The sequence below is a fragment of the Bubalus bubalis genome, chromosome 14 (genome assembly GCF_019923935.1).
Source record: "Bubalus bubalis isolate 160015118507 breed Murrah chromosome 14, NDDB_SH_1, whole genome shotgun sequence".
In the NCBI taxonomy this organism is placed as follows: Eukaryota; Metazoa; Chordata; class Mammalia; order Artiodactyla; family Bovidae; genus Bubalus; species Bubalus bubalis.
The window spans coordinates 3,302,310-3,324,864 of record NC_059170.1 but is presented as its reverse complement, the minus strand read 5'-3'; the positions used below and the strand labels follow the sequence as shown (position 1 = coordinate 3,324,864).

General features: G+C 43.4%; 1 long non-coding RNA gene across 1 annotated transcript in view; it reads left to right on the top strand.

Moving 5' to 3' along the window:
- Positions 1-22,555, top strand: part of LOC123329113 — a 108,211-nt gene that overhangs the window by 2,776 nt on the left and 82,880 nt on the right. The window contains exon 2 of the long non-coding RNA XR_006544267.2: positions 11,000-11,246. This is a non-coding gene — a long non-coding RNA (uncharacterized LOC123329113). The remainder of the gene's footprint in view (positions 1-10,999; positions 11,247-22,555) is intronic.

Sequence of the window (22,555 nt, the reverse complement as noted above, 5' to 3'; positions counted from 1 at the left end):
AAGCTGCCCAGTACTATTGGCAGAATGGTGAAACCAGTCTGCCAGCCTTCTTCAGGATGTGTCCCTCTGGTCTGAACAGTCTGAATGACCCTAATATGGAAGGGTCTGGTGGGTCTGGTGTTGGGGCTGTTCATTGTCAGATGGGGCATGTCTTAGATATTGGATTGCTTATCCTTTTCATTCCAGGAGTTACTATGGCTTTAACTCGCCACTGTGGCTTTCCTCCCGCAGTGAATTCCTTGATGAGCATCCATGATGATTTGACAGTCTGCAGTTTGGGGAAAGAAATATTGTCTGTGTTCATTAACTAGCTACCCATGGTCTTTTGGGTGTCTGTTGAAGCCCTGTTTTCGGGCTTTCTTTAATTCTTTTGTTTTAATTGGGGAATACTTGAATGGATCTGGCCTTCATGGTGTGGGGGGTGGTTGCTTGTTCTGAGACCACCCTTTTGGCGATTCCATCTGCCTTGTTGTCTCTCTCTGTTGCCTCTGTGCTCTCCTTTTGGTGACCCCTACGACAAGTCACTGCCACCCTTTTTGGAGATTGTACTGCTTCTAAGAGCTTCAGTATGCCTAAGCCATGGTTTGCCCGTTTGGTCTCTGCAGCAAGCCTAAGTCTTTCCTTCCAAATAGCCCCTGTGTGTGCAGGATGGCATACACATAATGAAAATCTGTGTAAACATGTAAGATCTTCACCAGGGTGTACTCTAAGGCTCAGGTGAAGCCTGTCAGAACCATTGCTTGGGTAGAAGTCCCTGGGGGCAGGCTTCTTGCTTCTCTAACTTGGGTCTGGTAGGTCACTGCGTATCCAGCCAGTGTTTTTTCCTCTTTCATAAAACTGCTCCTGTCTGTGAACTCTCCTCTTTGGTGGTTGGAAGAGGCTCACTTCCTAGGTTGGAGTGACTGGAACAGATTGTGTATATGGTTTCTATACAGTCATGCTCTAGGGGCCCTGTGGGTATCAGGGTGGCAGGATTTACCGTATGACAAATTTTTATGGTAGCCATTGTGTTGTCTAGAAGCATAGCCTGAACTTGAATCTGGGCATAGCTATCCTATTCCCTTAGGATGTACTAAAGCCTGAAGCTGTCTTGGGGTCCATATACTGATTGACTGACCAAGCTGCTAACTTTTCAGCCTCCATTAGCAGGGTTGTAGTAGTTGATGCAGACTTCCCAGGTGGCTCAGTGGTAAAGAATCTGCCTGCTAATGCAGGAGACACAGGAGACCTGGGTTTGGTTCCTGGGTCAGGAAGATCACCTGGAGAAGGAAATGGCAACTCACTCCAGTATGCTTGCCTGGGAAATCCCATGGACAGTCCTGGTGGGCTACAGTCCTTGGGGTCACAAAGAGTCGATAGGACTTAGCGACTGAGCACAAGCCTCACCAGCAGCAGCACGGAGGCCATCCCCTACAGCTCGACCTAATTGTTTTGGGAAATAAGCAACCACCTGAGTAGGGGGTCCCAGTGTTTGAGATTCTCTTCCTCTCTTAAATGTAAAGGTCAAAGGGTTTATCTAAATTTGAAAGGGCCAGGGCAGGGATCTGAAGTAACTGCTTTTTCAATACTTGATAGGGCCCTTCGGCATTCTGAATTCTACTCAAAAGGATCTGTTCTCCTTTCCTTTCAGCTTTTCACATAGAGGCCTAGTCATTAGACCAGAGTTAGTGAATCCAGAAGTGGCAAAACCTGGCCATCCCTTGTAAACCTCTAAATTGTCTTCTAGTTTTAGGAGGCTCTCGGCTGCAAATGGCTTCTTTCCTTTTCTGGGATGACCTGTGAGAATGAGGCCTAGAGTGGATTACCCCAGTTTGTGAGGCGTGCGTGTGCTTGCTCAGCTGTGTCCAGCTCTTTGTGACCCCATGAACTGTAGCCCCCCAGGCAAGAATAGGATTTCTCAGGCAAGAATACTGGAGTGGTTGCTATTTCCTCCTCGAGGGCATCTTCCTGACCCAGGGACTGAACCCACGTTTCCTGTGTCTCCTGCATCGCGGGGAGATCCTTTACTGCTGAGCCATCAGGGGATTCTAGTTGGTGCTATTTGACCCTTTTTCTTGGACACCTTACCCTCTTATCGACCAGGTGGTTCAGGGTGGATACAGTATGTCTGTCACAGGCCTCCTTAGGAGGGCTGGTGATCAGAATATTGTCTACATATTGGAAGAAGTTTCCCTCCTGGAGATGTAGACCTTTTAGGTCTTTAACTAAAGTTTCCTCAAAGACAGTGGGGGACTGTTTGAGCACTTGGGTTGGACAGTCCAGCGGGATTGCTCTTTCTGTTTTGTGTTTGAGTCTTGTTACTCAAAAGCAAAAATTCTTGTGATGCTGGGGTTAATGAAATACATGAGAGGACATCTTTTAAATCTAAAAATACAGAATACCTGGGTCCTGGTGGACAGCAGAGTGGCCGGCAGGGTATAGGGATTGGGGACTTTGGGATGTATATCCTTGGTGGTTTCGCTGACTGCCCTGAGGTTCTGGACCATCTGGTATTTCCCACTGGCTTCTTTTATGGGGAGGATGGGGGAATACAAACTGGTTGGCGTAGTCTAATAAGGCCCCGGTTTATTAGGGCATCTGAGAATGAAATGGTTAGATGGCATCACCAACTCAATGGACCTGAATTTGAGCAAACTCTGGTCTGAAGGGCCAGGTGCACGGGGCGCCCTGTGAGCCAGTGTATCAGACTGAATCAGACTGAGCACAGAGGAAAAGGAAAACGTTAGGTATTGTTACCCAGATTCTACTTTTATTTCCCAGGAATTGTTAATGGACTTTGCCTGTGACACAACCAACCAATGGACAAAAGAGCCCTTCAAGCTCCAGCCCTGCTAAAGGCTATTCCAGGCTTGACATCTTGAGTTAAATCCCACCTAATAACCAACCTGTGCCCAGCTTCCGGTTTCACAACTGTTGGAAAGCCCACTACAAAACTATTTGAGGGAAATAAGTACTATCAAGTCATTTGGCATTGGGTTTGAAATAAGCTAGCAAATTGTGAGAAGAGCAGGAATATTGTTCACCTTTGGCCTGTCCCCAAAAAGACAAATTAAGTCATGAGTCCCTTTATGATTGTCTGTTTTCCCCAAGAGAACCTTCATGAAGTAATTTTCTCTTGAAAAAAATATATTAGCAGCTGTGAAAAATAACATTAACGTTAGTTCAATAGGATGTAAATAAAAGAGGCCCAGTCAACTCAAGTTTCTAAATTGAGAGAGTACCATTATTTAGACTCTATAAGTATTGAAACGAGAGGAGAAATGACCTAAGGTTATGGCACTATTTTCAATTAAAAAAACAAAACAAGATACCTTGCTTTGAACCACAGTGATGCACATTAAAAACTCCTATCTCCTAGCAACTGGGGATTAGGTGTTCCCAGCGCAGCACCTGGAAAGTTGTAATTATTAATAGGTGTGCTTATTCTTACTAGCATATGCTTATCTTCTACAATTTTGATAACAGGGTCGGGTGAGTCAATTGCTTTGTTTTCTGATGCTTTCAGGGTAACTCTAGGAATGCCTAATTAGCATAAGTGCAGCTGACTTACAGAATTAGTGGCGCAGTTCAGAGATGCCGAGGGGGAGACGGTACCGTGGGGAAATGAGGCTTGTTGTCGGGTCTCAGAGAGGCCTCTGCTGACAGCTCGGTCTAAACCCCTCTCGGTCACTCGTTGTGTCGCGTTCTGTGCTTTCAGCTGTGTCCGGCTCTGTGCGGCCCTGTGGACTGTCGCCCACCAGGCCAGAATCCTGGAGTGGGTTGCCATGCCCTCCTCCAGGGGGTCGTCCCCACCCAGGGACTGAACCAGCGTCTCTTCGGTCGCCTGCATTGGCAGCGCTGCCTGGGAAGCCTTTAGCATCCTTTTTCATTTCCTTCACCTCACTTAAGTGAGCCCGGGGTCGTCTTGCTTCGTGCTTTTACGCCTTTCCTGCGTCCCTTCGTATTGTTAGTGTCCTGACAGCAAAGCCCCTGCCTCTACGCCAGGCGTCAGGAAACCTGGCCCGAGGGACAAATCCAGCAGTGCTTTTTCCTTTTTTTCTTTTGTGATTTTTTGTTATTCCCCTCCTTTTTCCTTTCTTTTTTTTTTAGTTAGAATTGATTTACAATATTGTGTTAGTTTCAGCTACACAGATGTACATATTCAGATTCTTTTCCGTTATAGGTTAGTACAGATATTATATGAGTTCCCTACACTATTCAGTGAATCCTTTTTGTTTACCTGTTTTATACATAGCAGTATAAATCTGTTAATCCAATATTGCTACTTTGTCCCTTCCTCCTCCCTTTTCCCTTGGTAACTAAAAAGGGATGAAATATTGCCATTTGCAGCAACATGGATGGACCTAGAGATTATTACACTGACTGAAATAAGTTAGAGAAAAACAAGGGTTATATTACTTACATGTAGAATCTAAAAAATAATACAAATGAGCGTATTTACAATACAGAAACAGACTCACAAACATAGAAAACAAGCTTTTAAGATTTTTTAAAAATGGTTAAAAAAAATCAAAAGAATGATATTCAGTGACATATGGAAATTATGTGAAATTCAAGTTTTGGTGTCCATATGGAAAACTTTATTGGCACACTGTCACGCCCAGTCTTTCATGGACTGTCTGTGGCCGCTGCAGCCCACAGGAGCAGAGTTGAGTTGCGACAAACGTTGTATGACCTGCCTGCAGATCCTAAGATATTTACTAGCTAGCACTTGACAGAAAGTTTGCGGACCCCTGCAGAATGCACAGCACAGATGTGATGCACAAGTGTCCAATCCATGTGTGGATGAATTAATGAAACAGCAGAGCTTGGTAAATGTCCTTTCCCTGCCACTAATAGACAAGCAGGAACAGATGAATCAAAATTAAATCTTGACTCTGAGCTCTGGAACAATCACAGAATCGAAGGGGGAACATAAAAGACAGGGTGGAGTCCACTCGGAAGCCTTGCTTAACGTTTCTTTCAAAGAGATGACACAATACCGTTCAGGAATGTCATGGGCCTCGGATTCCAATTCTGGAAACTGGATCCTTTCAGCTTTCCCTTGGGCTGATGCATTCTCTCCAACCCAGCCTTTTTCCCTCCTGCTTTTTATCTGCAATCTGACTAAAGACTGAACTCTGGTTTTTATGGCCCCAAATTCAGTGAACTTCCTTTCCAAAAAAATGTCAGGCTCTAATCCTCTTAATAAAAGGCCTGTGTAACTGAAAGAATACATTCGAAATAGTCCATGGTACAAAAAGACGGTCTGAAAATAACAAGGGGAAAAAAAGTGCTAAATGCGTCTGCGCACACAAAGTTGCTAGGGAAACATGGCAGTTCTCTGCAAACTGACAGCACCGTCGCATTTATAAAGAACCCACAGCTGACCTTTGTCTCTTCTTTTCCTGCCTGCTTTTTACCGAGCCTTGTGGCTCGAATGATGCTTTTGATAGGCAGATTTTTGGATTCTGTGCTGTCTGCCGGACTGGGGGGGGGCTCCCTATTTACGGCTCTGCTAAGACCTAGAAAATCTTTTGTGAGTGTCACCTCTATTATGACCCAGTCTCTGCAATTGAAAGGTGCATTTTCACATTGGGATTTGGCTTCTATAGTCCTGAGGCGAGAAATGACATATTTTGTTGCATTATTTAAAATAGTCCTGCTGAACACCAAATTAAAAATATCCATTAAAGGTTTATTTGATATCTTCCTAATTATTGCCCATTGCGCATTTGACAAATTATTTACACATTTTAATAATTGTGACTTTCTTTGGAAGTGACACAAAAACAATTACTTTTTCGAAATTCCACTGTGTATATGCTTTTGAAACTACATAGCCATTAAAAACAGTCTGTCGAATTAAAGGTTGGGCAATTAATTAAGTGCAAATTCTGTAAAACTGGACCAAGGAGAAAATTCATCAAACCTATGAAATATGACCTATCTTGTCCAAAAGACAAATATGTTTAAACAAAAGATGAAAATTGATGACAAAATTACGGGTAGCAAAATGCACACAGAGCAAATATAAGACAGCTGTACTTGGTCTCAGCGTGTTGGGTTTACCCTTACAGAATTCATGATTCATTACCTTCTCCGTCTTGTAAAACTTTTCGTAGTTAATCTCCAAAGTACTGTATCTGGAATAAAAAAAAAAAATTCTCAATCAAAAGAGCTCAGAAAGCCATTATATTAATGACTTACTGGTCTTTAGAGGAGCCCAATTAAATGCAACCCAAGTTGGGGGTGGCAGCTCCAGGGTAGGTCTGCCTAAGACAATAGAAACTAGGGGGCGTGTGTGGTCATTTCCTTTAGCTTCTCTCCTTGGGATTTTTCTGATCCTGTCTGCCTTTCTTCCTCGCTCATACCAGTTTTGGGTATCCAAAGCCCCCACTGCACTTTCATCTTGAAAGGACTCTGCCAGTGATAAAACTTTGGCTCTCATCAGGCGGAACAACTGGTGTGTGTGTTCAGACTATATGTCGGGGGCCACCAGAAGGCAGAGCAGTGGCTGATGTGGCTGTGTCTGTAATGGACCCTGTACATGTGTATTACAAGTTCTGGATGTTACACTCAGGCGTTCAGGTTCACAAATCAACGTCAACTCTGGGGCACGGTGGGCGGAAGAGGGAGGCGGATTTGCGGACTGTGGGGATTGTTAAGGATACAAGGCTGTTATTTCCATATTAAAATGTAATGGTCTCATTAAAGTTAAAACCACTGTTAAACTTGATTGAGTAAATTAGTTAATTAACCATAGCATCCCCTGCGTGCCTCCAGGGCATACCTCTCTTTCTCAAGATGCAGCACAAATGCAGGCTCAGCTTGGAGAATCTCATCCAAGGTAGGATGATAACACTCATCTTACCCTGACTTACTGCAGAATCTGTTAGAAAGAAAACACAAAAGACAGAAGGTGAAGGTGTTGCTTGGTGTTAAAGGGAGATAGAAATAGCCTCTGATGAAAGACGATTTATTTCTAAGCTAAACTCTCTGAAGATTTGCTTTATTAAAAGAAAAACACCTGATAAGCAGTTTGTGGCTGACTGTTTCAGCAGCGGAATAAAAGGTTTTCTTTTTAGTGCGTATTCTGCCTTGTTGTTGTTGTTTAGTCGCTAAACTACTTTTCTGTGACCCCGTGGACTGTAGCCCACCAGGCTCCTCTGTCTGGGATTCCCCAGGCGAGAATCCTGGAGTGGGTTGCTATTTCCTTCTCCAAGGTACTTTCCCAACCCAGCGATGGAACCCACCTCTCCTGCATTGGCAGGTAGGTTCTTTACCACTGAGCCACCAGGGAAGCCCCATATTCTGCCTGCTTGCCTTCTTTTTGCTTGAGTGTCCAAAGATACCTCTATAGGGTGTATGGAACTCTGTCAAGAGGGAGGGGACATATGTGTACCTATGGGTGATTCGTGTTGATATATGGCAGAAACCAACACGATATTGTAAACAGTTATCCTCCAATTTAAATAAATTATTAAAAAAACCTTTTTGAGGGGGTTATATTGAATCAGATCAGATTAGATCAGTTGCTCAGTTGTGTCTGACTCTTTGCGACCCCATGAATCGCAGCACGCCAGGCCTCCCTGTCCATCACCAACTCCCAGAGTTCACTCAGACTCACGTCCATCGAGTCAGTGATGCCATCCAGCCATCTCATCCTCTGTCATCCCCTTCTCCTCCTGCCCCCAATCCCTCCCAATATCAGAGCCTTTTCCAATGAGTCAACTCTTCACATGAGGTGGTCAAAGTACTGGAGTTTCAGCTTTAGCATCATTCCTTCCAAAGAAATCCCAGGGCTGATCTCCTTCAGAATGGACTGGTTGGATCTCCTGGCAGTCCAAGGGACTCTCAAGAGTCTTCTCCAACACCACAGTTCAAAAGCATCAATTCTTCGGTACTCAGCCTTCTTCACAGTCCAACTCTCACATCCATACATGACCACAGGAAAAACCATAGCCTTGACTAGATGAACCTTTGTTGGCAAAGTAATGTCTCTGTTTTTGAATATGCTATCTAGGTTGGTCATAACTTTCCTTCCAAGGAGTAAGCGTCTTTTAATTTCATGGCTGCAGTCACCATCTGTAGTGATTTTGGAGCCCAGAAAAATAAAGTCTGACACTGTTTCCACTGTTTCCCCATCTATTTCCCATGAAGTGGTGGGACCGGATGCCGTGATCTTCGTTTTCTGAATGTTGAGCTTTAAGCCAACTTTTCCACTCTCCACTTTCACTTTCATCAAGAGGCTTTTGAGTTCCTCTTCACTTTCCGCCATAAGGGTGGTGTCATCTGCATATCTGAGGTTATTGATATTTCTCCCAGCAATCTTGATTCCAGCTTGTGTTTCTTCCAGTCCAGCGTTTCTCATGATGTACTCTGCATATAAGTTAAATAAACAGGGTGACAATATACAGCCTTGATATACTCCTTTTCCTATTTGGAACCAGTCTGTTGTTCCATGTCCAATTCTAACTGTTGCTGCCTGACCTGCATACAAATTTCTTAAGAGGCAGATCAGGTGGTCTGGTATTCCCATCTCTTTCAGAATTTTCCACAGTTTATTGTGATCCACACAGTCAAAGGCTTTGGCATAGTCAATAAAGCAGAAATAGATGTTCTTCTGGAACTCTCTTGCTTTTTCTATGATCCAGCGGATGTTGGCAATTTGATCTCTGGTTCCTCTGCCTTTTCTAAAACCAGCTTGAACATCAGGAAGTTCACGGTTCACATATTGCTGAAGGCTGGCTTGGAGAATTTTGAGCATTATTTACTAGCGTGTGAGATGAGTGCAATTGTGCGGTAGTTTGAGCATTCTTTGGCATTGCCTTTCTTAGGTGACTTTAAGTCAGGGTTGTGATTTTTGTGGATAAGTAGGTGGATGTGGGAACATTTAGGAAACCTCAAATTTGATATCCCAAGACTGGTCTTGGAATGTTGATTTTCATTGGATTAATTATTCATAATGCAAATGGCCAACAGAACCATTTGAAAGAAGTTCATGAAATGTGATGGAAGTCAGTCCAATTCCTGGTATAGCTTGCTGCTGCTGCTGCTGCTGCTAGGTCGCTTCAGTCGTGTCCGACACTGTGTGACCCCATAGACGGCAGCCCACCAGGCTCCCCCGTCCCTGGGATTCTCCAGGCAGGAGCACTGGAGTGGGTTGCCATTTCCTTCTCCAATGTATGAAAGTGAAAAGTGAAAGTCGCTCAGTCGTGTCTGACTCTTAGCGACCCCATGGACTGCAGCCCACCAGTCTCCTCCATCCATGGGATTTTCTAGGTAAGAGTACTGGAGTGGGGTGCCATTGCCTTCTATTGGTATAACTTAGTCTCCACAAATATGGAATGAGTGATAATAACAGTTATCTCCTAGATAATCTCCAGCTATCTCAGCATACACACACACACACACACACACACACACACACTCACACAGAGGAGGGTTTGAACAGGGATGGAGAATGGTCCAGTGGGAATGCAGTCAGAACATTTGGTCAGCATATCACCTCTGAGACAGGCGTTTTCTTGGGTGCTGTGTCCACTTGAGGACCCAGGAACTCTCCAGATACTAAGTATCCAGGAAATGTGGGTTTTATTTGACTTGGGTTTTTACCTACTTTCCCTTAACCCAGTGTTTTGCCTAATTAAATCCTTGAGTAAAGAACTGTGCTAGGTAGAATTCTGCTGATGCTTGTAGAAAGTCTGACACTGAGAAAGACAAGTCTTGTAAATCCCATCTGCTGAGTGATCAGAGATAAACAACAAACCCAACCTGGACCTGACTGGACTAATTTTCTTATCTCATATATACATATGGTGCTTGTGTGCGTGCTAAGTCGCTTCAGTCATGTCCAACTCTGTGTGACTCCATGGACTGTAGCCCACCAGACTCCTTTGTCCATGGGATTCTCCAGGCAAGAATACTGGAGTGGGTTGCCATGCCCTCCTCCAGGGGATCTTCCCAACCCAGGGATTGAACCTGCATCTCTTGCATCTCCTACATTGTCAGGCAGGTTCTTTACCACTAGCGCCACCTGAGAAGCCCATACATATGGTACACACATATTCATATATTTTACAGTTATATATATATTTCCAATAATTTCTGTATCATATAGTTGTTTGGATTCCCCTCAAAAGGGCAAGTTGAAGGATTTGGGTGCGTGGAATACTTTTATTTTGATAGTTTAGGCAGAAAACAGTGAAAGACTGAGAAAGTGACATGAAAAAGGGAAGAATGCCTACACACACACACACACACACACACACACACACACACATACATACATACATATAAATCATATACAGAGCTTCCCTGGTGGCTCAGATGGTAAAGAATCTGCCTGCAATGCAGGAGACCTGGGTTCAGTCCCTGAGTTGGGACAATCCCGTGGAGAAGAAAATGGCAACCCGCTCCAGTATTCTTGCCTGGGAAATCCCATGGACAGAGGAGCCTGGCGGGCTACAGTCTATAGGGTCACACAGAGTCGGATACAGTTGAGCGACTAACACACACAGAGACATACATAAAGGTTTCCAGAAAGCAAACCAGGTCAGACAAATTATTTCCTAAAACTATAGGTTTGGGATGCAAATTGGGTATCAAGATATTGACACTGAGCCAAATGTGTACTAAAAGGCATTTATGAGGCACCAGACAACCATGAGTTGAAGGTGCAACAATTATCCCCATTGTATAGATGAGAAAACCGAGGCACAGAGACGTTCCGAGGTTACCACGCTAATAAGTGGCAGTGTTATTTGAAATGATACAGTCTGACTTAGGAGCACATGTTCTTGCCAGTCTGTCAGACTGCCTCTGTCTATTTCAGTTCCATTCTCTGGTAGCAGTGCCCTTTTGTGTCAGCCCGCTTCGCCTATGAATATGGCTCAGGAGTCATACAGCGTTGCGTTTTAGTTCCCAGTCTTTATGATCTTGGAAAGCCTTCTTCATCCTCTTTGAGCTTTCAGATCCCTATCTGTGAAATGGGGATAATGGTAGTTTCTTTCTGCAGGTAGACAGTGGCTGCCTTTCCTGTGTCTCCATGGCTGCACCTTGGAAGTCCTCTTCTGATCAGAGAACTGTTCTCACACGTGCTGACAGCGTCTCACTTCAAGCACCGGCATCTCTCTGCTGGAAGGTTTTCTCTGCACCCCTGGGAATTCTGGAGGTGATGCCCCCAGGTTTGGTGATCTCCCAACAGTGAGGATGGAAGTTGGTGGATAAACAGCAGCTTCATTCCCCCAGGAGGACATCATTGAGTATGTCCCACATGTCTCTCTGTCCCACATGTCTCTCAAAAAGTCCTGAGTTATACTGAGTTCCAGACCCCCATGGTGGTAACCAGCTTGTTATAGCATTTTTATTAGGTTTTCCTTCACTAGCGGGGTGTGTGCATGTGTGTGTGATCCACTGCTTCAGTCGTGTCTGAGTCCCTGTGACCCCACGCATTATAGCCTGCCAGGCTCTTTTGTCCATGAGATTCTCCAGACAAGAATACTGCCGGGGGTTGCCATGCTCTTTTCCAGGGGATCTTCCTGACCCAGGGATCGAACCCACATCTCTTGCATTTCAGGCGAATTCCTTACTGACTGAGATACTAGAGCAGCGCTTTCCTTCACTGTGCTCCTGCCCTAACTTCACAAAGAGATGACTCCTTTTCTCCTTTACGGGGAACTCAAACTAAGGCACAAACTCTTAAGGTGTCTGTGAGAATTCAGGGAAATGACGTGTAAATAGCGCCTGGCTGGTGTGCAGGAAATACCCTGTCAGTTAAACTGTCAGTTACGTCATCTACTGTGCTTACATGAATATATGAAAATCTGATTGGACAGGAAAGCTGTCATTGAAGGGTCTGACTCCACTTCCTCGCTTCACCCATCCTCCGCCATCTGCCCACATCTGGCCAGCTGATAAGGAAGCCCAGGCAATTCCTACTCTGTTGTCAGAAGGAACTCTAAGCTACAGGTGGAAACCCTCTTGTGGGCTCACCCTTTAACTACTGTAAAAACCCCACGTCAGTTGCCTTTCCCTGTTCTCTTGAGGCCTTTGGACCTCCTTGAGAGCCTCCCCCGCTGCCCCTGGAGGCCTCATCTTGCAATTAGTATTCCTCTTCATCCCTTCTTGGCATGTGTGCAGAGTCTTCACATTCAAACCAGATCTTGGGTGGGGGTCCATCCTGTTTCAAGGGAGTGGTCACAATAGAAGCAAATTCACCACAAAATGCATGATAGCATTCCTTAAGATAACAGAGGCATCTGGGAGTTTTCAAAATTGGCCTTGTTTAAGAGAAGGCAGTGGCACCCGACTCCAGTACTCTTGCCTGGAAAATCCCATGGACGGAGGAGCCTGGTGGGCTGCAGACCATGGGGTCGCTAAGAGTCAGACACGACTGAGTGACTTCACTTTCACTTTTCACTTTCATGCATTGGAGAAGGAAGTGGCAACCCGCTCCAGTGTTCTTGCCTGGAGAATCCCAGGGACGGGGGAGCCTGGTGGGCTGCAGTCTATGGGGTCGCACAGAGTTGGACACGACTGAAGCGACTCAGCAGCAGCTGCAAGAAAGGCTCTGGGAGGCAGTGCTGAAGGTCTAGGGCAGGGATCTGACCCTCAAGGGCAGAATTGGAAGGGAGGCGTCACGAAGGGCTGCTGAAGGTCGAGACATCTACCCAGAGGGAGTGAGCTCACCTTTTCCTTCTCACCAGTACGAATAAAAAGATCGGGGATTTCAGCTTTTGGAAAGCATACCTTTTTGAACTTTGCAACACATTGGACCCTGGCGTGGACTGGGGTTTTAATGAGGAGAATTAGTACTCCAGTGCACTATCTGCATAAAACCTTGGAGGGAAGCACTTTATTTGGGGCTTAGGTCAAAGAATAGGCTAGGAAATTCAGATGCTCAAAAATGTAACAAAAACATAAATGTTCTAAATACATTTTGTACTGTTCGTAGAAGAAAAGTCTCCATTTTGGTTTTCACAATTTCAGAATAGGCTGCCCAAATCCAGGGCATTGAATCAGAATTATGTAATTTGTCTTCTAGCTTCTCCAGCCCTCTATTTATAACACTCAGCTGTTGGCATGTATGTGCAAATTTAAAGGAAAGGCTGCTTGCCTCATGATCTTGTGATCTTTAACTTCTACCTTTAACAAACATTTCCTCATGAAAACTTCTTAATGGAATTAGAATTCTTTTCAAGACTGTAAAATCTTGATTTTACTCTGTAGATTTGTTTTAACTGATAGAAAATTTTGCTTAGTGTAAACATTTACATGTGAATGATGTTAACAGTCAAAAATACTGGGCAACTAGTTGCTGGAAACTGTACAAATTTGTAGATTTAGTTTAGATATTTATATACATTTAAACTATGAGATTAGAATGTTACAAATAGTTTGTTTTTTTTTTATTTCAAAAATTGCTGTAAAACCAAAGCACTCATTCATACATCGATTACCAAGAGATGGCTCATGTGAGACACAGGTGGCATAGTTTGGGCTCATTGTTAAATTGCAGTCATAAAGAAAGCAATGTTTTGCAAAGGAAAAAACATCAGAATCCCAAGGCATTCGAATTCTGGTGTCCTTGCTCTAATTGACATCTGGAATTAGAGTAAAATTATTTTCACTGGAGATAAAATGAGCATAGATTGCAATAACAGCGACGGAACACCATTTCCTTCTGTGACCATGGATGTCTGATGGGATCTAGGCTCCTTATCTCACCCATCTCAGATATCAGCCTGAGGGATTTCTCCCACCAGGAGTGTTAGCCTATGCATGCAGGTGGAGTGGGTAGATAAATCTTCCAACGTCCTTGACTCTCATATCAGAGACGTCTGAGTTGTGCTCCACGGTGAGCGCAGAAATTCTCCACGGAAGTGAGCCCCAGGCTCCTGCAGCGGCCACCTGCTCGGTCACTCACTCTTCATATGGGGCTTCTGCTCTGTGTTCACGGTCATGTCTCCCTTCTTCTTGCTCCTGGGATCACCCTCCATTCAAACCCTTGTTTGGGGTCTCCTTCTGGGGAAAACCAACCCAAGACACCTTCAAGGGATGAATTTGCTTGGTGTCCATTTCTTGCATCTATTTTCCCCTCTCTCTCCGGCCACCCCTCTCCCCCTCGTGTATTTAATACCAGCTGTGTACACACACAGTGGTAGATGTTACGAAGCCTCCAGTCAAGTGGACTCTATCGAGACAGGTATTATAGTAGGTACTGGCTTTGACCTCTGTGAAGTCAGCTGTACACAAAGGATGCAAAGTAAGAGAAAGAAAGAATTATTTAAATAGTCAGAGTTGTCATTCAGCTCAATAGATGCAGACTCCAGCTGGAGTGCGAGGTGGGGATAAGAAACTGGGGTTTTCTCAGTGGCCCTCTCATGGGATGTCTTCTTATGTGGAGGGTGATTCTGGCAGTTAAAAACTCAACATGTCTCTATTTTTCATGCAATGTGGTCTTTAAATGCAAGCCAGCTATTTTATGAGGTACTTAACCAAAAACACAGTGATTTTTCCAATGCTGGAGGAAAAACTAGCTATAATGGACTCATGGAGAAAGTGCATGTCCATCTGTATCATGGGACCTTTCTAGAGGATTTTGAAAGAAAATTTTTCCTTACATAATCTTTGCTCCAGGCTCTGACTTTTCAACCTGATAAGAGTCATAAAATATGATTCTTATTGCAATGTAATGTGGTGAATGTTTTCAGGAAAGAAAGGGCTAACGCGTTTGGGGAGGCAGAGACAGAAAGGACCTATGCTGGTCAGGTTGGGGAAAATTTCTCAGAGCAGGTTGTGTTTGAGTTGGATCTTAACACGTAAGTGGATGTTTGCTTAATGCTTGACAGAAGAATGGAAGTGCAGCTCTTAAACTTCTACCACAAAATGTCAGCTTTGTCTTCCCTAATCCCTATACACAGATCTTGGCAGCCTTTACTTTAGTCGACAGTATAGGCTATCTGGTCTGTGTCTGCTTTGGGGAAGAGTAGCCCGAGATTTACTTGAGATAGCTGATGCTTGGACAAAGCAAGCTAGTGGAGCACCTTCCTGCCCGTTCCTTTTGTCTTCAGAAGATGCTGTTGGGAAGGTCAACAGGTGAGCTGAGACTCTCTGAGATGCAGAGGTAGGGTTAGACCTACCTGAGCCTAATAAAATAATGAGGAGGGTCCTGGAGAGATGTTGGGAGGGCCACCGGTCTGAGCTACGGGTCTGGTCCTTGTGAGGGAGAGATGTGGGGTGGAAGGAAGCCTCTCAAAGTGCAGGGCAGTTCTAAGCATGTTTGACAAAGTGACCTGTCGGAGCACAGCTTCATCTACGGGACAACCATACCTTCCCTGTACTGGGCCTCAGTCACTGGCTGGGAGGGCTTCCCAGGTGGCACTTGTGGTGAAGAACCCGCCTGCTAACACAGGGGACAGATGCAAGAGACTCAGGTTCAATCTCTGGGTCAGGACGATCCCCTGGAGGAGGAAATGGCAACCCACTCCAGTGTTCTTCCCTGGGAAATCCCATACACAGGGGAGGCTGGCGGGCTGCAGTCCACGGGGTCGCAAAGAGTCAGACACGCCTGAGTGACTCAGCACAGCAGTGGCTGGCGGCAGCCTGTGGGAAGCAGGTCTCAGTGGGAGCTCAGCTTTCCCACTACAGCTCCTGGCTTTGTCCCTCACGTGCCTCCCCTTTGTCAGGAGCCTAAGAGGCTCATTTTCACGGCCACCATGATAGCATCTATCCAAATGTGGGACACACGCTACAAACATGATTTTTGGTAGTGCGTTGAATGTTTAGTCTTAAGATTATTCTCTCTATAAATTCTCCTTATTTCTGGTTAGTGAAGGAGAAAGACTCAGGTTGGTGCTATCATTTTGTAAGTCTCCCTTTATCCACAGGCAAGCCTCAGGCTTATAAACTTTAGCAAGTTACATTCTCCAGATAAAATGGGATAATTTTATGCATTATTCTGTTTTCATATGTATGTATTGTTATGAGGGTTTTCAATTTATATGTATGGCTAAGGATACTGGTGTTCAATTTATGCTCTTCAAAACAGTTTTTTCTTTTAAGATATATCTAATGAAGTAAATCAATGGAATCAATTTAAAGGAAATATTTAGTAACTGAATATTACAGGGAGCAAGTGGCCATGAGAAAAACCTTGTGAAAATGTTTGGCCAAGACCAGAGCTGGGTAGCCTGGCCTTAGGTCATCTGAAAGCAGCTTGCTTGGTCCACATTGTCTTAGCTTTTCTTGAAAAATGCCTTCACTGGCTCACCGCTTCCAGTGGTGCCTTTTCCTCCTCAACGGGTTCACTGAAAGGACTCTGCAGTTTTACAACGTTTCGGTGATTTTGTGGCGGGAGATGTTGTTCACTCTGCTCCTCATCCTTTAAACAAATCCCCAGAGGACAAATCCAGCTTGAATTTAGTTCTAGGGGGATAAAAAGTATTGTCTCTGAATGAAGGTGTATACTTTTTCCTGTCAGAAAAAGACAAGTATACCTGTCATGCTGCTTGCCTTACCTTCCAGAATCCTTAGGGCTGAATTTACTGCTTTTATGTTCTCATCTGTTCCAATCTGGCATCTGAAAGCACACTCTTCCTAGTTCCTTCAGAGGACTCTGTTATTTTAAAAAGATATTTAAAAAAAATCTCTGGGATCCCTGGGTCCCACAGCTTTCCTAAGATATCCACGCAGACTGACTCAGTCTACTTGGATTAGCCAGGATAAGCCAGGTTGTGCTGCGGTAATAAACCACCCCCACGTTTAGTGCCTTGTGAACAACAAAGGTTGATTTCTTGCTCATGTTCTATGTTGATTTCAAGTTAGCCGGGGGTTCTTCTCCTCACTGCGAGAAGCTGGCTGACAGAGGCTTTACAACTGCGTGGTTTTTGGTTGCCATGGCAGAGGAACTTAGGAGGACATGGCTGTTTATTCATTTTCTTCAAACGGTATCACCATGAAAGTGACGCATTCCACTTCTGTTCAGCATAGTCCATAGGCTAAAGCCAGTGAACTTGAACGCAGCAGAGGCATGCCATTACGTCATTTTCCTGAAAGGAGAGGCGCTGAAACGTTGGTGAATAGCCATAGCTATTACCACTTCATAATGCAGATCTACTAATGCCTCATTGAGGTCTCTAAGGCTTCCTGGGTCAGTCTGCTGCTGTCTGTCTGTCTGTCCGACAGCATCTGTTTTTACCCATTGTGCCTCCCTCCTGTGACTGTCATCTCACCTGCTGGTATCGTTTTAACTCTCGTTGGGCAGCCTCTGTTGTCCTCATCCCTCAATGCACCCTTAAAACAATGCTTTTGTTCAGAGCAGAATTTTGTTGCTGGTTTGGGGTGAAGGGAAATTACAACCCGGCACACAAAACAGCCTCACACAGTTGAGAGTCTCCTCCAGGTGATTTGTTATTTTATTGGCTGACTTGTATCCCTGGTGCCTAGAACAGAGCATGGCAACGGAGGAAAGCCCCAGGAAGTGCTGAGTGACGGAAGTGTTTCAACACATGCTGCCATGGATTCTAGGCATTTAGGTCCTTCCCTGCCACGTGGAATTTCCTGCAGCCTGACCCCCTCTGAATGCCTGGTATGTTTCTTGGGATCATCTTCCATTTTCTTCCCTTTTTAATATCACATTTTTTTTTTCTCTGTTAGACTCCTCACCTCACAGCCTCTAAAATTGCCAACAAAAGGCCATTACTTTCCTTTTTTTTCGTTGTTGGTGTTTGTTCGCTAAGTGTGTCCAGCTCATTGTGACCCCATGGACTGCAGCATGCCAGGCTTCCCTGTCCTCCACTATCTCCCGGAGTTTGCTCAAGTTCATGTCCATTGAGTCAGTGATGCTGTCTAACCATCCCATCCTTGCTGCCTTCTTCTTTTGCCCTTAATCTTTCTTTTCTTACGTGAACATATTTAGCAGTTTCTGTGTTTTACTCTTGATTTCCATACTATGATCTAGAAGTTCTCAGTTTTATGCCCAGAGGAGGTTTCTTAGGTCAAAAAAGGGAGTCTTCTTTAGGATGAAAAATTATGCGACAGCTCTTGAAAGCTGAAGAGATCGCAGTCAGTGCTCATTTTCAATAATACCCATTGTCCTTCTGTTAAACTGTATTTTCATTTGAATTCTTTGTGTCAAGATGTTTTTTCAGAGCAGGTATAAGCATCAATAAATAGTTTATTCCTCTTTATTGTTCACTGAAATTCCATTGTGTGAATAATGCCACATTTTGTTTATCCACTCACCAATGATGCGCTTTGGGGTTGTTTCCATTTCTTGACTGTTATAGCCATATGTTGTCATTCTTTTCCCTCAGAATGGAATTACTGGATTGTATGATAAGTGTATATATTTTTAACTTTCTGAGAAACTGCAGATCTGTTTTCTAAAGTGACAGTATCATTTTATATTTGTACCAGCAATATCTGAAGGTTCCAAGTATTCTACATTCTCCCCAATTTTTGGTATTATTAATCATTTTTACTTTAGCTATTTTGGTACATTTAAAGGGGTATCTCATTGTGACTTTAATGTGCAGTTTTTCTAAGGACCCATGATTCTGTATTATCTTTCATGTACTTGTTGGTCATTTGTGTGTGTGTGTGTATTTTATGAAGACTGTGCTCAAGTATTTCACATTTTTTAATGGTCTGTTTATCTTCTTACTGAGATATTGTTTATATATTCTGGATACCAGTCTTTTGCAAGATGTATATTTTACAAGTAGTTTTCTATGATACTTTATTACTTTCTTGGAGTTTAATTTTCTCTTCTTTTACTAGCTTCTTAAGGTGAAAGTTTAGATCATTGATTTCAGACTGTTGGTTGTTTGACAGTTGTAAATATTATAGCCATGTGTTGTCATTTTTCCCTGTCAGAATGGAATTACTGGATTGTATGATAACTGTATGTATTTTTTTGATGTCAACATGTATGGCCATATAGTTCCCTCTAAGCCCTGCTTTGGCAATGTTCTACAAATCTTAATATGTTGTGATTTCAAAGTTAATTTTTGTTATGGACAAATTTTGTGTGAGGTTAGTTCTTTTAAATTTATTGGGACTTTAAAAAAATAGTTGTTTTTTAGAGCAGTTTTAGGTTTATAGAAAAATTAAGGTACTACAGAGAGGTCTCATATGCTCTACACCTGGTTTCCCCTGTTATTAACAGTGTATATGAAAGAAAGGGAAGTCGCTCAGTCGTGTCCAACTCTGCGACCCCATGGACACCAGGCTCCTCCGTCCATGGGATTTTCTAGGCAAGAGTACTGGAGTGGGTTGCCATTTCCTTCTCCAGGGAACTTCCCGACCCAGGGATCGAACCCAGGTCTCCCACATTGTAGACAGATGCTTTATCGTTTGAGCCAGCAGGGAAGTCATATTAGAATAGCATAATTATTACAATTAATGAGCAAATATTAATATATTATTATTAACTAAAATCCATAGATTTTTCACTTTCCTTAGTTTTTAATCACTTGTTCTCTTTCTGTTGCAGAATCCCATCCAAGATACCACATGACATTTAGTCAGCCTGCTTCCTAGGCTATTCTTGGCTGTTTTAGCTTCTCAGACTTTCCTTAGTTTTAATGGCCTTGAAAATTTTGAGGGGTATTGGCCAAGCCAACCTAGACAGCATATTAAAAAGCAGAGACATTACTTTGCCAACAAAGGTCTGTCTAGTCAAGGCTATGGTTTTTCCAGTGGTCATGTATGGATGTGAGAGTTGGACTGTGAAGAAAGCTGAGCGCTGAAGAATTGATGCTTTTGAACTGTGGTGTTGGAGAAGACTCTTGAGAGTCCCTTGAACTGCAAGGAGATCCAACCAGTCCATCCTAAAGGAAATCAGTTCTGAATATTCATTGGAAGGACTATGCTGAAGCTGAAACTCCAATACTTTGGCCACCTGATGCGAAAAATGGACTCATTGGAAAAGACCCTGATGCTGGGAAAGATTGAAGGTGGGAGGAGAAGGGGATGACAGAGGATGAGATGGTTGGATGGCATTACCGACTCAATGGACATGAGTTTAAGTGGACTCTGGGAGTTGGTGATGGACAGGGAGGCCTGGTGTGCTTCAGTCCATGGGGTTGCAAAGAGTTGGACATGACTGAGTGACTGAACTGAACTGATTAGTCAGGCATTTTGTAGGACGTTCCTTTACTGGAATTTGTCAAATGTTTTCCTCTGATAAGACTGGGATTATGGGTTATTGGAGAAAGAGGACAGTGTAATTTTCACATTATATTAAGGGTATATAATGTCCACATGATTTATGACTTGATGTTGACCTAGCTGGGGTAGTGTTTGTCAAGTCTGTTCATTGAAAAGTTATTCTTTTCTCCTTATTCCACACTGCACTCTTTGGAAATAAGTCATTATTTACAGCTGGTTTTGCTGGATATAGAATTCTAGGTTATTTGATTTTTTTTCCTTTCAGCATTTCAGATATGCCATCCCTATATCTTCTGACTTCCATTATTTCTGGTGGGAAATTAGTAGTTAATCTCCTCTTTGTTCCCTGTTTGTAGCATGTTTTCTTTTGCTCATTTCAAGATTTTCTTGCATTTTTTGGTGAGGTGTTTTTGTTATGTAGAAAAACATTTGACTTCTTCTGGAATCTTGAGTTCTTACCTACTAGGTAAAGAGTGATGGTGATGGTATTGAAAATGGCATAGACTCTAAGTCACATTTAGAAGTATCACTAAGACATAACATTCACTAAATGATGCTGTAGTTTAATTTGGCCACTTATCACTGCAGATAGTGATTGCAGCCATGAAATTAAAAGATGCTTACTCCTTGGAAGGAAAGTTATGACCAACCTAGATAGTATATTGAAAAGCAGAGATATTACTTTGCCAACAAAGGTCCGTCTAGTCAAGGCTATGGTTTTTCCAGTGGTCATATATGGATGTAAGAGTTGGACTGTGAAGAAAGCTGAGCGCTGAAGAATTGATGCTTTTGAAGTGTGGTGTTGGAGAAGACTCTTGAGAGTCCCTTGGACTGCAAGGAGGTCCAGCCAGTCCATCCTAAAGGAGATCAGTCCTGGGTGTTCATTGGAGGGACTGATGCTGAGGCTGAAACTCCAATACTTTGGCCACCTCATGCGAAGAGTTGACTCATTGGAAAAGACCCTGATGCTGGGAGGGATTGGGGGCAGGAGGGGAAAGGGACGACAGAGGATGAGATGGCTGGATGGCATCACCTACTTGATGGGCATGAGTTTGAGTGAACTCTGGCAGTTGGTGATGAACAGGGAGGCCTGGTATGCTGTGATTCATGGGGTTTCAAAGAGTCAGACATGACTGAGCGACTGAACTGAACTGAACTGATGTAGTTGAGTTCTTTAGAAAGTCTACAGAAAAATAGATGAAATTGCTGCTTGGAGTTCTGGGTTCCTATATCTCCAGAATCCATCCTTTTCTCCTCCAGTTCCTTGAGTAGTTCTGCTGGCATTTTTCAAAAGCTTGCTTGAATTTTTCTTTCAATGTCTGTTTTTTGGGCTCTTCTTACAAGCTGTTATAATCTTGACATTTTTAGAAGATATCACCGTCAAGTAAAAACTGTTCTATGGGAAAAAAGACTTTCTTATTTTGATGAAACCATTCTGAGAATAATTCAAATCCATTGTTGTGATTTTCTTGTTGTGTACTACACTGTTGGCTGTATTGGATCCCTTCATCCCTAAAAACATCATGAACAACATTTTGTTTAGATGAGAACAGAATCAGATAGCAAGAGAATACTGCTGGCATTCAATCTTTGATGGCAGTTAAGGTGTAAACAAATTTATATTGGTCGAGCACTTACCATCTGTCAGGTGTCATGGTAGACACTTTACATATTTTGTTTCTTTTTTAATCCTTATAACAACCTTTTAAGGTATGTATTAATATACCCATTTTACCCTTGATACTATTCTCAAAAAGTTATTTTCCCCTCTCCCCCCACCCATGCAACTGATTCTGGCTTCTTGATTAATGGTATATTGGCAATGTAGAGAGTTAGCTTATGATTTGAATTCTGATTTTCTATTATTACTCTGAGCACAGTTTTGTTCAGTGTGGCCACATGGTCTAATTCGATCACATGAGAATCAGGCCTGGGTCTTGTGTCCTAATTTTTTCCTGTATTTGAACATGGGAGGATACAGCCATGTGGTTGCTGGCAGTCGTCTTACTGCCACACAAAACCTGACTTGAAGAAGGAAACGTGAGCGCGAGCACAGGGAGGTGGGAACTGTAAGGTCTGGGTGAGTTGTGTGCCTTCAGGATTAACCCCTACCTGAAGCCAGGTGTCTCCTTTTAACTTGCATGAGCCAAAATATTCTTCTTCTGCTTAAGTCAGTATGAGTAGACTTTCTGCCTCTTGCAAATGAAATAACCCTGACTGATATAACCTTTTTCTCTCCTTCCTTCATTGAGCAAATCTGTGCAAAGCCTTCTTTAGAAGGGGAATTAAACTGAGATAAAAAGCAGTATTCTTTGATGCTTTGATCCCACGGTTTGAGGACTTAAGTGTCCTTGGACTAGTCCTGTCCTTTCTCTTGGCTTTGATTTTTTTCTTTTAA